This window comes from Enhydra lutris, unplaced genomic scaffold, assembly GCF_002288905.1.
Source record: "Enhydra lutris kenyoni isolate GAN:26980312 unplaced genomic scaffold, ASM228890v2 scaffoldscaffold3, whole genome shotgun sequence".
NCBI classification, from domain to species: Eukaryota; Metazoa; Chordata; class Mammalia; order Carnivora; family Mustelidae; genus Enhydra; species Enhydra lutris.
Window position 1 is genome coordinate 79,895,818 of NW_019154087.1, and position 14,473 is coordinate 79,910,290.

Here is a 14,473-nt window from a genome sequence, read left to right on the forward strand (position 1 = left end):
AAACAGAAAATAGGTTCTCATCAGACCCTGCATCTACTGGGGCTTTCATCTTGGACTTTTCAGCCTCCAGAACTGTGTCAAATGAATTTCTGTTGTTTATAAGCCACCTAGTCTCTGGTGTTTTGTTTTAGCAACCTAAATGGACTAAGACACGCTTCTACTTATATCTCAAAATAGCACCCTGAAATTTGAGATATTAAGATCTAGTGTAATAAAGGAAGAACATTTCCATACTAAAAGAGCTGTTGCAGAATACTAAGGAGGTGAATACGATAGTTAACAATTGGAGCTATACAAAATCACCAGTTTTTGTTTGGTGACTGTTACAATCAAGCACACAATCCTTAGTATATAATTTTCAAAATTTTGGTAATTTCAGCCTTATAGTTACCTTTTGGCAAAGGAATACTAACAGGGCCCTACAACTGATCTCAATAACACTTTCATGTTCTATTCAAAACTATCAAAATCTAAACATACACATACTGAGTGATTAATTCTAAATTTCAAATATAGTATCAACAAATGCAGCTTAGAGCAATCCTAAATAAAAAGTATTCAGAACTTATAGTATAACATGTTGTTTGAAAACTGTATTTTAAAATGTACTAGGTTTATTCAGCAAGACAATTCCTTCTTGCATTTTTGATAAATTATGTCCATAGTAGATATAAGTGTGGGACAAAGAATGTGATTTGTAAATCAACTCCAGCAATAATGTAAAAGGGGATTTAAGCCAGAAAATATTTCTTCTCTCAGAACTTCCATTTTACTTCCATATTTAGCTGAAGAAACACATAAATACACACACACACACACACAGTTGAAATGGGAATTTTATTATTTAATGTATTAATTCTTATTGATAACTGTAAGAAATGTATCTGATTTACCATATTAACAAGCAACTATGGTTCTTGTAACTTAAAATTTTACTTTCAATTTAATTATTGTCACCATTTCAAATTTCAGTCACTTAGTAATTGCTTTTAATAAGCACTGTTCTAAGTTTATAGTTTATCAATTTTATTGTTTGAAATATTAATATAAATTTCCAAACTGAATGAACCAGGAAATGGAAAAGCAAGAGAATATATTTTAAATACTTTCTTTATCAGTACCAATAATATCAATTCCTTTAGATTTCTAAGAAAGGCAGATTCCTAATTGAGGAACTCAATCAAAGACACAGTCTCAAGAGAATTCTACTTTAAATACCAAAAAAATACACACCTGTGAAATTATTGTTCATTTAAATAGTCTCTAAACAAACAAAAATCTTTTATTCTATGGAATAAAAATGGACTAAGTAGATTTTTAAGTGGATTAATATAATTAAATTATGGTAGTTAATCCTCTAAAATTGATTCTAATGAATACTTAAAAAAAAATCAATCTATTTGTGAAATTCACTTGCCAGACAGATTTTTCACTTATGCTTTACTCTGTCTAGGGAATATGTGATGACTAATAATATAAACTGTTAAGATTTCAAAATTTGTTCAAAATTTAATTGAATTCTTTTACACAAATGTATAGTATATACATTTTTTCCCCCAAGCTTACTCTAACTATAGATATACTTTTTTTTTTTTTTTCCCCAAGCTCATCTAACTATAGGATAGAAAATCACAGATTGGCATGGCAAAAAACAAATACAGAAACCAGAGTTAAGAGGCTGTTAGAGTGAACTCCATAAGAGATTTAAGAAGCAGGAAGTAGATTCCTAACAATGACAGTTGGAGGGAACCAATGGATTTGGAAGATATTTAAGGAGACAGAAATAAGATATTTAAAGAGACAGAATTAAGACAGAACCAATGGATGTGGAAGATATTTAAAGAGACAGAAATACGAGCATATTCAGGTTAAAAAAAGAGAGAAAGAAAAAGAAAAAGAAAGAAAGGGAAAACTTTTAGGACTTTCAGTTATCTGTAAGTAGTTCTATATGACTGGTAATTTATTTATTTTGGTTAAAACATAGCAAAGCACCAGGTATGTAACTAAGTTTCTAATTTGAGCAATGCAAAAGAAAGTAGTGGTAAGGATGGATTCTGAAACCAGACTCTGGGTGTGTGAGTCAAGGCCTCACTACCTACCAAGTGTGATTTTTTTTTTTTTTTTTTTTATTTGTTAGAGAGAGAGAGGGAGAGAGAGCGAGCACAGGCAGACAGAGTGTCAGGCAGAGGCAGAGGGAGAAGCAGGCTCCCCGCCGAGCAAGGAGCCCGACGTGGGACTCGATCCCAGAATCCCCGGATCATGACCCGAGCCGAAGGCAGCTGCTCAACCAACTGAGCCACCCAGGCGTCCCCACATGTGTTGCCTGTACATCAGTTCTGTCGTTTGGAAAAGAGGTTAATAACTGTACCTATCTCAAAAATTAAAGTATCAAATATGCTAATGTGTTTATAGCACTTCACCCAGTGCCTGGTAAATAGTTTTCACTAAATGTTAGCTATTGTGGTATACTACTCACTGTGATAAGAAGAGCAGATTTGAATGACACAAGTCTATGATTTTGCTTTTAAATATGCATTGGGGATACCTCTAGGGTATCCTAGTGGATATGTTCTAAAGCAGTCACATATGCTACTTGATATCCCTGAAGTGGGATCTTTATTAGAGATTGAGAAAGGAAATCAACAGGAAGGAGACAGTAACTACAGCCATAGAAGTGTAAGAACATCTTTATAAAATATATGAAGAGTAAGGGGTAAAAGAGGGAAGCTTGGGTCAGAACATCAAGAAAAACAAAAATGTAAGTGAAAGAAGAAGGTTAGTGGTCATGCAAGTAGAAATGTAGCAAGCCAAAGAGTGAGTGGTAAAGGATGAGAAACTTCTGAAGCATGGTGAAATCATAATTTAAAATGTTGGGAAAAATTAGTAAAAGATGAGGAGTGAGAGATAGGTATGAAACTTATTTGAAAATTAAAAACAAACAAACAAACAAACTTAGTGACTTTGGAAGGAGCAGTTTCCATCAAGTTGGGGGTGAGGGATAGAAAACCGACAGACAGGCTGAGAAATGTATGGAAAATGAGAAAATCAAGACTCTAAATCTAGGTAATTCCTTTTGAGTGTTTTGGTAAGCAACATTAGTGTGGCACCAGAAATGAGAACAAATGGGAAGAAATAACGTTCTATGTTTAATATATTTTACAGATTTAAGTGGCCTGTATATCTTTTTTTTTTTTTTTTTTTTTTTTTAATAGGGATTAGGGATGCCTGGGTGGCTCAGTTGGTTAAGCATCTGCCTTTGGCTCAAGTCATGATCCCAGAGTCCTGGGATGGATTTCCACTTCAGGGTCCTTTTTCATCAGGGAAACTGCTTCTCCCTCTGCTGCTGCTCTCCCTGTTGGTGGTTGCTCTCACTCACTCTCTCTCCCTGGCAAATAAATAAACAAAATATTTTTTAAAAAATAAAACAAAATGGGGTTTATATATGGCCAGTAAAGAGGTGGAAGATGAATATACAGAAGAAAGAAGGAAGGGTGGAGAAAAATCTTTAAGGATGGAAGAGTATACTGCACAAAGCACAAATAAAAAGATCAGTCTTAGACAGAAAGACTCTACATCCATTGTAACTGGAGAGGAGAAAAGGATCATTGTGAATCAGTGTCAAAGGGATTCAAATCTGGTGTCTTCTGTCTAAAAGCAGAACCGAAGGTCGGAGGTTTAAGGTCAATGTAACATGGGACAGATATGACATGTTTATCATGTTTATATCAAGAAAAAATAATCTTTTCCAGTAATGGAACTTTACGTGGAATATGCCTGTGTTGCTTATAAATGATCTGGGACACTTGGTCACAAATATCAACATCTTCTACACAGACCAATTAATAATGGGCACCTCTCTGAATAGAAAAGGTCACTAAGGAGCCTTTCTGAACAAACATAATACCAAAAGGATCTATTGCCTCCACTAACAGAAGGATGAACCCCGGTTTACGGATTGGCTTCTCAAGCCTTTGTTGACTGTCAGAGATTTCAGCTCTTCAGACTCCGCCCTGCCCCACGAGCTGGCTGTCCTTTTCCACTGATCAAACTGTGCAATGAAAATCCTCAGAGGAGGGGCACCTGGGTGGCTCAGCGGGTTAAGCCTCTGCCTTCGGCTCAGGTCCTGATCTCAGGGTCCTGGGATGGAGCCCCACATCGGGCTCTCTGCTCAGCAGGGAACCTGCTTCTCCCTCTCTCTCTCTGCCTGCCTCTCTGCCTTCTTGTGATCTCTGTCTCTCTGTCAGATAAATAAATAAAATCTTAAAAAAAAAATTCCTCAGAGGACTCCACACCACTCTCCCTAGCTAGCTAATCCTTTTCAGTTCCTAGAATCAGGCTTTAGCCTAGGTAACAATTCACTGGCTTGTCTGACTCATTTTTTATCCAGGCGGTTTTCTGTCAAAATCAATCTATTTTACTGGTCATCTGGTCACCAGCTTCAATCTATTTTACGTGACAAATAATTCTTGGAATGGAGAGGTAGATTTCATGTTAACGTAAGATTTTTCACTACTGACAGGAAACCAGTGTTAAATATTTTCAATATGTCATCTCCCTTGTAATACAGCTAATAAAACAATGCTTGACCTAATATATTTAATCATAGTTTAGTGGCTGACAGTTTTTGGTATCAACTTTAGATTCTTATTTTTCAGGGATACTCTCTCAATATTTCTTAATATTAGCCTTCACTTTTTTAAAGGAATGATGGAAGGTTAGGTCTTCCAGCATAACATGTGGATAAACTGTCATTTCACAACTTCTACTTTACTTTTACATACTTCTCAACAAATATTCCATAATGTATAGAAAATGATGAATTTGTAGTCCAATTTCCTTTGCTGGTCTTCACTAAATGTTAATGTATTCTTTTCTTATTTTCTTTAGTAATTTTTATATTTAAGTGGTCTGATTTTGATTCTGATTTTGGCAGTAAGGTTCACCCCTTACTGGTGGGAGAAGAAAACAAATTATCTTTAAATATCATAAATCTACTAAAAATACTGAAAACAACTTTCAAAGCATGTTAGTGGAATTTTTTTTTTTGGCAGATATTGGAAAATTCCATAAAGAAGAACATTAAACAAATAGGTAAGCTTATAAGTAAATTCAAATTCAAGGGGTCTCAGAGTACACTGAGATGCTGATGGACTCTGGGGATGTTGTTAGGCATATTCAAGGTGAGAGATTCTAGAAGCTGGGAGAAACAGAAGATTTAGAACAATTTGAGATTTTGAGAAAGATGGAAGACTGGCTAATGATGGGATAATCAGGGCATTCACTGGAATACCAAACAGTGCAGAGCCAAGTGGGCCATAGAGACTAGGATAAGGCATTTTCCTGAACAAAATTCTCTTATAGCTTAAATATGGCCTCCTTGATTTTATAAGGCCAAGGAACATTCTTTACCTTATTAAAGTAGGAATGAAAATTGGCTTTAAGGTTACTCCTGATAGGTTCTATGTCCAGGATACAGGCAAATTGAGTTCAAAAGTTCAGCAGATTTAAGAAGGCATGAGCAGGCCTAAGAAAGCGGCAGGGATATTAGCTAGTAAAGTAAGGGAAAATAATCAGATTTCTAAGCACTATTTTCTTTCATTAATGCTCTATTTTGCATTTTTGTTCTTACAGGGGGAGAAAACATATGGAATCTACAGTTTTAATGAGGAAAACACAAATGACACAAAATAAAATGAACTACATTGAAATTTAATAATTTTGTGATGCAAACAATACTGTCAAAAAAGTGAAAACACAAGTCATTGGAACAGAAGAAAATATTTGTAGACCATATATGACCTTTTTTTAAAGATTTTATTTATTTATTTGATAGAGACACAGCGAGAGAGGAAACACAGCAGGGGGAGTGGGAGAGGATAGAAGCAGGCTTCCCTCCGATTAGGGAGCCCATTTCAGGGCTTGATCCCAGGACCCTAGAATCATGACCTGAGCCGAAGGCAGACACTTAATGATTGAGTCACCTAGGCGCCCCTCATATATGACTTTTATCTAGAATAAAAAAAAAACAAAAACAAAAACAAAAAACTCCTACAACTTTAAAAGTAAAAAGACAAATAACTTAATTTAAAATAGGCAAAAAATTTGAATAGACACCTCTCCAAATATGATATACAATGACCATGTGAAATATGTTCAACATTTGTCATCAGGTAACTCCAAGTGAAAACAAGAAGGATAGACCCCTTCCCACCCAGTAGGATGACTATAATTAAAAAGACAATGACAAGCATTGATGATGATGTGTGGAAATTGAGACTCTCATACAGTGTTGGCAAGGATATACAATTGTGCAGTCACCTTAAAAATAATTTGACATGGGGCACCTGGGTGGCTCAGTTAGTTAAGTGCTGCCTTAGGCTCAGTTCAGGATCCCAGAGTCCTAGGATTGAGCCCCCACATCTGGCTCCCTGCTCAGCAGAGAGCCTGCTTTTCCCTCTCCCAATCTACCTGTTTGTGTTCCTGTTCTCACCGTCTCTGTCAGGTAAATAAATAAAATCTTTTAAAAATAAACAACAAAAAATAAAAATAATTTGAAAATTTCTCAAGGTGTTAAACAGAATTACCTTATTAACCCACAAACTCACTCCACTAAGCAAGTTAAAACGTATATCCACACAAAAATTGGTACATAAATATTTACTACAGCACTGTTCACAATAGCTAAAAAGTGGAAACAACTCAAATGTTCATCAACTGGTGAATGGATAAGTGAAATGTGGTAGATCCTCATTGCACCTGGTAGCTGTCACCACATAAACTAATGACACAGATATTCCCATACAGTGATTTCATATGTAACTAACTGAATAATCTTCTTATGGCAGGATAAAAAATGTCCCAAGAAGCTAAATTACTCTGCTACCTTGTTTGGAAATTCCCAATTTTTCCAATTACACAAATCATGAGATCAAACTTTATGGCCTCTAGCTGTCGTGCTTGCATATATGTATGTGCTCAGTAAATTACTGCTAATTGCTACCCTTATATTTAGACATTTTCAAATGCAGGGGACCAAGGTAAAGATTTAAACCATCTTCAATGAAGATACAATTGCTTTGAGTTGCATGGCAGATTAGTGCAAGAGGACACAAAATACTTTAGTAAATGAAAATGATAAGCAGTGTCCTTTTATAAAAAGTTAGCTAAAATACAAAATTTACTTAATATATCTTGTGTCCTCTGTGTTTGTTAAGTACTAAGGTAAGATGCAAAGCAATATGATACCTGAATTTAAATAATTTATCTAGAAATAAATTCCATCCTTTATAATATTTCACTTATTTGACAAGCAGTTATTCCATATTTTACAAAAATTAAGTATTTCATGTTTCTCCCTGAAATAGCAAACACTAACCCAAAATGACATTAAGATTTTGTTATCTCATATGCAATCAAGAGAAAGAAAGCATAAATGCTTTTAAAAGTTTATAAACGAGGGGTGCCTGGGTGGCTCAGTGGGTTAAAGCCTCTGCCTTCAGCTCAGGTCATGATCTTAGGGTCCTGGGATTGAGCCCCGCATCGGACTCTCTGCTCAGCAGGGAGCCTGCTTCCCTTCCTCTCTCTCTCTACCTGCCTCTCTGCCTACTTGTGATCTCTGTCAAATAAATAAAAACTTTTTAAAAAAAAAAAGCCTATAAACGAAATAATAGATTAATGGCATTTTGATATTAAATGAAGAAATACAAATCTGGGGCGCCTGGGTGGCTCAGTGGGTTAAAGCCTCTGCGTTTGGCCCGGGCCGTGATCCCAGGGTCCTGGGATCGAGCCCCATGTGGGGCTCTCTGCTCAGCAGGGAGCCTGCTTCCCTTCCTCTCTCTCTGCCTGCCTCTCTGCCTACTTGTGATCTCTGTCAAATAAATAAAATCTTAAAAAAAAAAATACAAATCTGACTCTGTCTCTTATTCACCTTAATTATAAAAATGTAAATAATAATGTTATATGACAAATGGATATGCCTGCTGCTTACATTTATCATACTAATTAAAATCAGAATGATAGTTGTTTAGAAAATAGTTGTAATCATGATAAATTTTTCTTTTCTGGTATTCATGAGTATCAAGGCAAGTTAAATAATGAAAATATTAATATATTTACATTGTTTAAAACTCTTACAGTTTAAATCTTATTTAACCAATATGACTAAACAGATGTATTTCCTGAGCAATTGCTAAACACAGGACACAATATGGAGAGAAAATGCTTAATATGAAGACCTTAGAGGACTTATTGCCTAATTGCAAAATGAAAGAATTACATAAGTAAATAAATGCAAAAGAAAGATATTTGCCAAAGAAACAGTCCAAGTACTAGCTTGGTACAAAGAAGGAAGATGTATTCTGTTCAGGAAAGATGAAAAAATTAATGAATAACATATAGAGGTAGTATTTGAAGGGCTTCTGTCCATTTATTTGTTTATTTAAAATTTAGAGGCAGAAAATTAACAAAAGCATACTTTTATGAATCATGGCATATTCATTGTCATTTGATTCATAATGTTATATAATGCTCTATCTAAAGTCAAAGCAAGCCATAATATGTGTCCTTCTAATGTCGTGGCATTGAAAGGCCTCCACTGGAAGTTAAGAGATCCTGGGTTATTTAGAGGAAGGAAAGCATGCTAAGTGAGAAAAGACATTAACAGTTCCCACTTCACAGCCTCCTAATGTTGTTGTGTTCGGCTGTTACCTATTTCCCCAGCGTCTGATCCCTGGATGAGGTTTTATGCCTCGATCATTTTGTTCTCCTTTGACCTCTCTTCATATCTAAATTTCAAACTATCTTTCTCTTTTTGGTATTTTAAGCATTTAACTTCAAAAGTACTCATTACTCTGCAAGTAATGAATGGCATGTGACTCTGTTATAACAAATAATTGATTTGGAGATTAAATCATTTTAACATTTTATGATATTCCAACTTCATACAAAGTATTTTGTTTATAAAAACACTCCTAAGGAAATCTGATTTTAACAACTATATTAAAATGTAAGAGGTTCTGCCTTCCTAGGACAGTCTTTATTTCTTCAGTTCTGACCTCGTTTGCATTTTAGATATTTTGGAAAAAATTTCCAGTCATGATAGAATTTATGTTGCATTAACAACACTCCATCCCTATACAAACAAAGTTATACATTTGAGAGCAACATATTATGGTTAGCATGGCAATCTGTGCTAAGAAACAAAACGCAATTAAAGTCTTAACATGGTTGAAGATATATAAAAGACACACCAATACCTTATGTAAGTATTTTATGTGTGTGTGTGTGTATCTCACATACAACTCTAAAACAAATATTAATTTATCTTCATCTTCAAGCTATTCCTCCCAACAATTAATTCATTTTATGAATTTTTAGATAATGTCATGTATAACCTAACCTACTGAAATATTAAATTCTACAATGTGGACAAAGAATACTTACCATCTCCCTACTGAAAACAGGGGCCAGGCAAGTGATATCTTTGTTATTACTGAAAGAAAATTCAGTTTCCCATTGCCTATGGTCTTATCTATATCAGAGTCAGAATTCTGTCTGAATTAGAAAAAAAAATCTTATAAATATTATAACCTCTATATCAATTTATGATTTGAATTAAAAATTTAACTTTCATACATGAATTATGAATTAGAATTTTATGGATACAGATACATATTTGAATTAGTGCCAGCTTAATTAACTCATGAATCTTGACAATTATGCCTTTTACATCTCAAAAAAATAGTTTTTTTTTCTCAAGGGTGTAAACAAATGGAAGCAATGATACACTAGTGGTGTTTTGATCATCTTTATTAAACAAGAGTAACATGTTTTAAATTTAATTAACTTAAAAACCTAAAATTTATTTTATCTTTCAATACACTGAGTATCACTTTGAGTACTAGGAATACAAAGAAATTTAGTATTTCTGTGTTTTTTTTAAGATTCCATTTATTTATGTATTTATTTATTTGAGAGAGAGAGAGAGAGAGAGAGAGAGAATGAGAGAAAGCAGGAGAGTACACAAGCAGGGAAGATGGGCAGAGGGAGAGAAAGAAGCAGACTTCCTGATGAGCAGGGAGCCTGACTTGGGCTCCATCCCAGGACCCCAAGATCATGACCTGGGCCGAAGGAAGATGCTTAACTGACTGAGCCGCCCAGGCACCCAGAAATTTATTATTCCTTTTTTTAAATGATTTTATTTATTTATTTGTCAGAGATAGAAAGAAAGAGAGAAAGAGAGCACAAGCAGGGGGAGCAGCAGGCAGAAGAAGTAGGCTCCCCGCTGAGCAAAGAGCCTGATGTGGGACTTGATCCCAGGACTCTGGGATCATGACCTGAGCTAAAGGCAGATGCTTAAACCACGAAGCCACCCAGGCATCCCGAAATTTAATATTTCTTAGTGAACAGTCTTCCATACCATGAGACATAATAGAATTATTTTCTATGAAGGAAGGAATTTAATGAGGAATTTAATTTAATTTTATTAATATAAAATTAATAATTTTATAGCTTCTATACAAATATGTATTCATAAACTCTATCTACAAATATTTGTACATACCTATTATATACTAGGGATACAGTGGTATGTAATACAAACAAGTTTTCTTTCTCAGAGTGCCTCCTTAATTAATTGATAAAATAAATAGGTCAGATCAGGCTGTAAAAATTGGGATGCAGCATTTTAATAAACACTAATATATCATAAAGTATTTATCCTAGCTTTATTGAGATATAATTGAAAAATAACATTCTGTTAGCCTAAGGTGTGTGTATATGTTGATTACACATTGCAAATGATTACCACCATAACATTAGCTAAACACCTCCATCATGTCACAAAATTATAATTTCATTTTTGTGGTGAGAACATTTAAGATCTGCTCTCTTTAACAACTTTCAAGTATAGAATACAGTATTACTAGCTATAATCACCATGTTGAACGTAAGATCCCAGAACTAATTCATCTTAAACTGGAAGTTTGTGATCTTTAACCAATATCTTCTCATGTTCCCCAATTCTAATTCTAGTCTCTGTTTTTGTAAGTTAAGCTTTTTTATATTCCACATGTAAGTGATATTATACAGTATTTGTTTTTCTATGTCTGATTTTTTCACTTAGCATAATGCTCTCAAGATTCATCCATGTCACAAATGGCTGGATTTCCTTCATTCTCATGGTTGAATAATATTGCATTACGTGTGTGTGTGTGTGTGTGTGTGTGTGTGTGTGTGTGTGTGTGTATACATTCCACATCTTCTTCACTTTATCCATTTATCCACTGATAGAAACTTAGGTTGTATCTGTATCTTGGTATTGTGAATAATGCTGCAATGAACATAGGAATTCAAATACCTCTGAGACTCTATTTCCATTTCCTCTGGACTTCTACCCAGAAATGGCATTGCTAGAAAATATGGTAATTCTACATTTAGGTTTTTGAGGACTCTCTATACTGCCCCATTTTGCCTGCCCCAATTTACATTCCCATGCACAATGCACAAAGTTGCCCTTTTTTCCACAGCCTCGCCAACACTTGTTATCTCTTGCCTTTTTTGATAGCCATTCAACAGAAGTGAGATATCACACTGTGGTTTTGGCTTGCATTTCCCTGTTGACTGATGATGCTGAGAAACTCTCCATGTACTTGCTGGCCATTTGTACATCTTTTTAAAAAAAAATTATTCCTCCTCTACATTTTTTAGTCAGATTGTTTTTGCTATTGAGCTGTATGAGTTCCTTATGTATTTTGAACACTAACCCCTTACTGGACATATGGCTTGCAAGTATTTTCTCCCATTCTTTAGGTTTCCTTTTCATTTTGTCGATAGCTCTATTTGCTGTGCAGAAACTTTTCAGTTTGATGTAGTCTTTCTTGTTTATTTTTGCTTTTATTGCCTTTGCTCTTGGTGTCAAATCCAAAAAAGCATTTCCAGGACTGATGTCAAAAGGCTTACCCACTATTTTCTTCTAGAAGTTTTATGATTTCAGGTCTTATGTTCAAGTCTTTATTTAGTACACTTTGGATTTATTTTTGTGTATGGTGTATGATGGGATCCAATTTCATTCTTTCAAATGTGGCTGTCCAGTTTTCCCAAAACCATTTATTGAAGAGATTTTCCTTTTTCCATTGTATATTCTTAACTCTGTTGTCATAAATTAAATAACCATATAGTGTGAGTTTATTTCTGGACTCTTTGTTCTGTTCCATTACTCTGTGTATCTGTTTTCATACCAATTTTAGACAGCTTTGATCACTACAGCTTTGCAATACACTTGGGTTTCAGGGAGTGTGATGCTCCCAACTTTGCTCTTCTTTCTCAGAACTGCTTTAGCTATTTGCATACTTTTATGGTCCCATTCAAATTTTAGGATTTTTGTTCTATTTCTGAGAAAAATACCACTCGGAATTTTGGCAGCAATTTCACTGCATCTGGAGATTGCTTTGGGTAGTATGGACATTTTAACAACACTATTTTTTTCATCCATGATCATGAAGTATCTTTCCATTTACTTTTGTCTTCTTCAATATCCTCCATTAATGTCATAATTTTCAGGGCACAGGATTTTCACCTCAGTTAAATTTTAAGTTATTGGCTATTTTGATTTTTTATGCTATTATGAATGGTACTGTTTTTCTTAATTTACCCTTCTGATAGATCAGAATTTTTCTTTCTGATAGATCATTATTAATATATAGGAAAACAACAGACTTTTGTATATTGATTTTATATCCTTCAATTTTACTGGATCTATTAGTTTTAAAAGTTTTTTTGGTAGAAACTTTAGGGTTTTCAATACGTAATACCATGTCATCTGTAAACAAAGACAAATGTACTTCTTCCTTTCTGATTTGGATACATTTTATTTCTTTTTCTTGCCTAACTGCTCTGGCTAGGACTTCCAGTACTATGTTGGAATGAAAGTAGCAAGAATGAACATTCTTGTTTTGTTCCTGATCTTTGAATAAAAGCTTTCAGCTTTTCCACATGGAGTATGATGTCAGCTGTGGACATATCAGATATGGTTTTTATTATGCTGAGATACATTCCTGCTATACTCAGTTGTTGACAGTTTTTATCATAAAGGTTTGAAGATAGAATGAATACTGACTAATAAAAGAATTTAATCAGAGATATCTCATCTGGTTTTGATTCAGTTAGGAGACTGGCCAGTGACACTATTTGTTAAAATGGGGTGACTACGGGACTGGCAGGTTAGGGAATAATCAAGTTCTGTTTTGGCCATGTTAATTTTAATATGTCTACTATATATCAAATTAGAAGTGGCAAATATACAGTTAGATAAATTCATCAGAGTTCTTAATACAAATGAGAATAGCAGATATATGTATTGGAAATAACTTCTTCTCTAATGTTGGTATGAAATCCCCCAGAGTAGTATTTGTTCTGAATATATTTCAATATAAACTATTAGACTAACTGTATTTTTGAACAACTTAGCTAGAAAAACCATTTTTTTAATTTTAAACTGTATTTCTGCATTTCAATGTCATTAAGTATGATACAACTCAATGTAAAAAAAATCCTAAATTTCTCCCCAAATATACTTGTTACCTATTAAATAAAACACATGATTACAAAAGTTGCTTTATCCAGGAACGTGAAGAAACAAAAGATGATAACACCGTGGCTAGGCAAACCTTAACATTTTCATACTAATAAACCCATATATATTTCTAGTGCTTTTTAAATTTTGATTCTATTTGAATTGATACAATTTTAACTCTATAATTGGCACAGATTTTATAACTGTAAATTCTACTGGAAGTAATAATTCTTGTTATAAAATACAGTCATGTTCCTTTAAATAGACCAGAAATCTAATGACTAAATTGTATAAAGGTCTTTTACTGCTTCCAAATATTATATCTCATTTCTGCTCTGCATTTTAATGTGGCTTCCAAAACATGATGGAATATGCACAGTATGAAAATAATGTGGATATGATGACTGCCTTGCCTACTAAATATGGTCCATTTATAGTCTCACAATTCAATGCATTTTCCATGGAATTTACTGTGTAATAACTCAGCATTAGGCTCTCAAATCTTATCAAGTATCACCATAAAAATCATCCATATGAAAATCATTTTTCATGGTCTGTAATACCATTATTTTCTTCAATAACAGAAAATGTGTGAAAATATCAATTTTCCTTTCTTCTTCTAATCTCTGAAATACTCAAAGAGAAAAAGCAAACAAACAAATATAACCCAGTGATTTAAAATTTGCTGAGTAGCTCTAATATTTTCACTCTGAATTTCACTATACTATGTTTTATTTGTTTACTTTTAATGTTATAAGCTTATCAAATAGGCTAAATATGTGGGGATATATATCTCAATACTAATTTGATACTCACACTTCGTGAAAAGTTCCAAAGAAATTTGCATATCTGGGAAAATTCTCTATAAAGTTGTTCTCATATCATTCAGGGTGGGAAAAGACT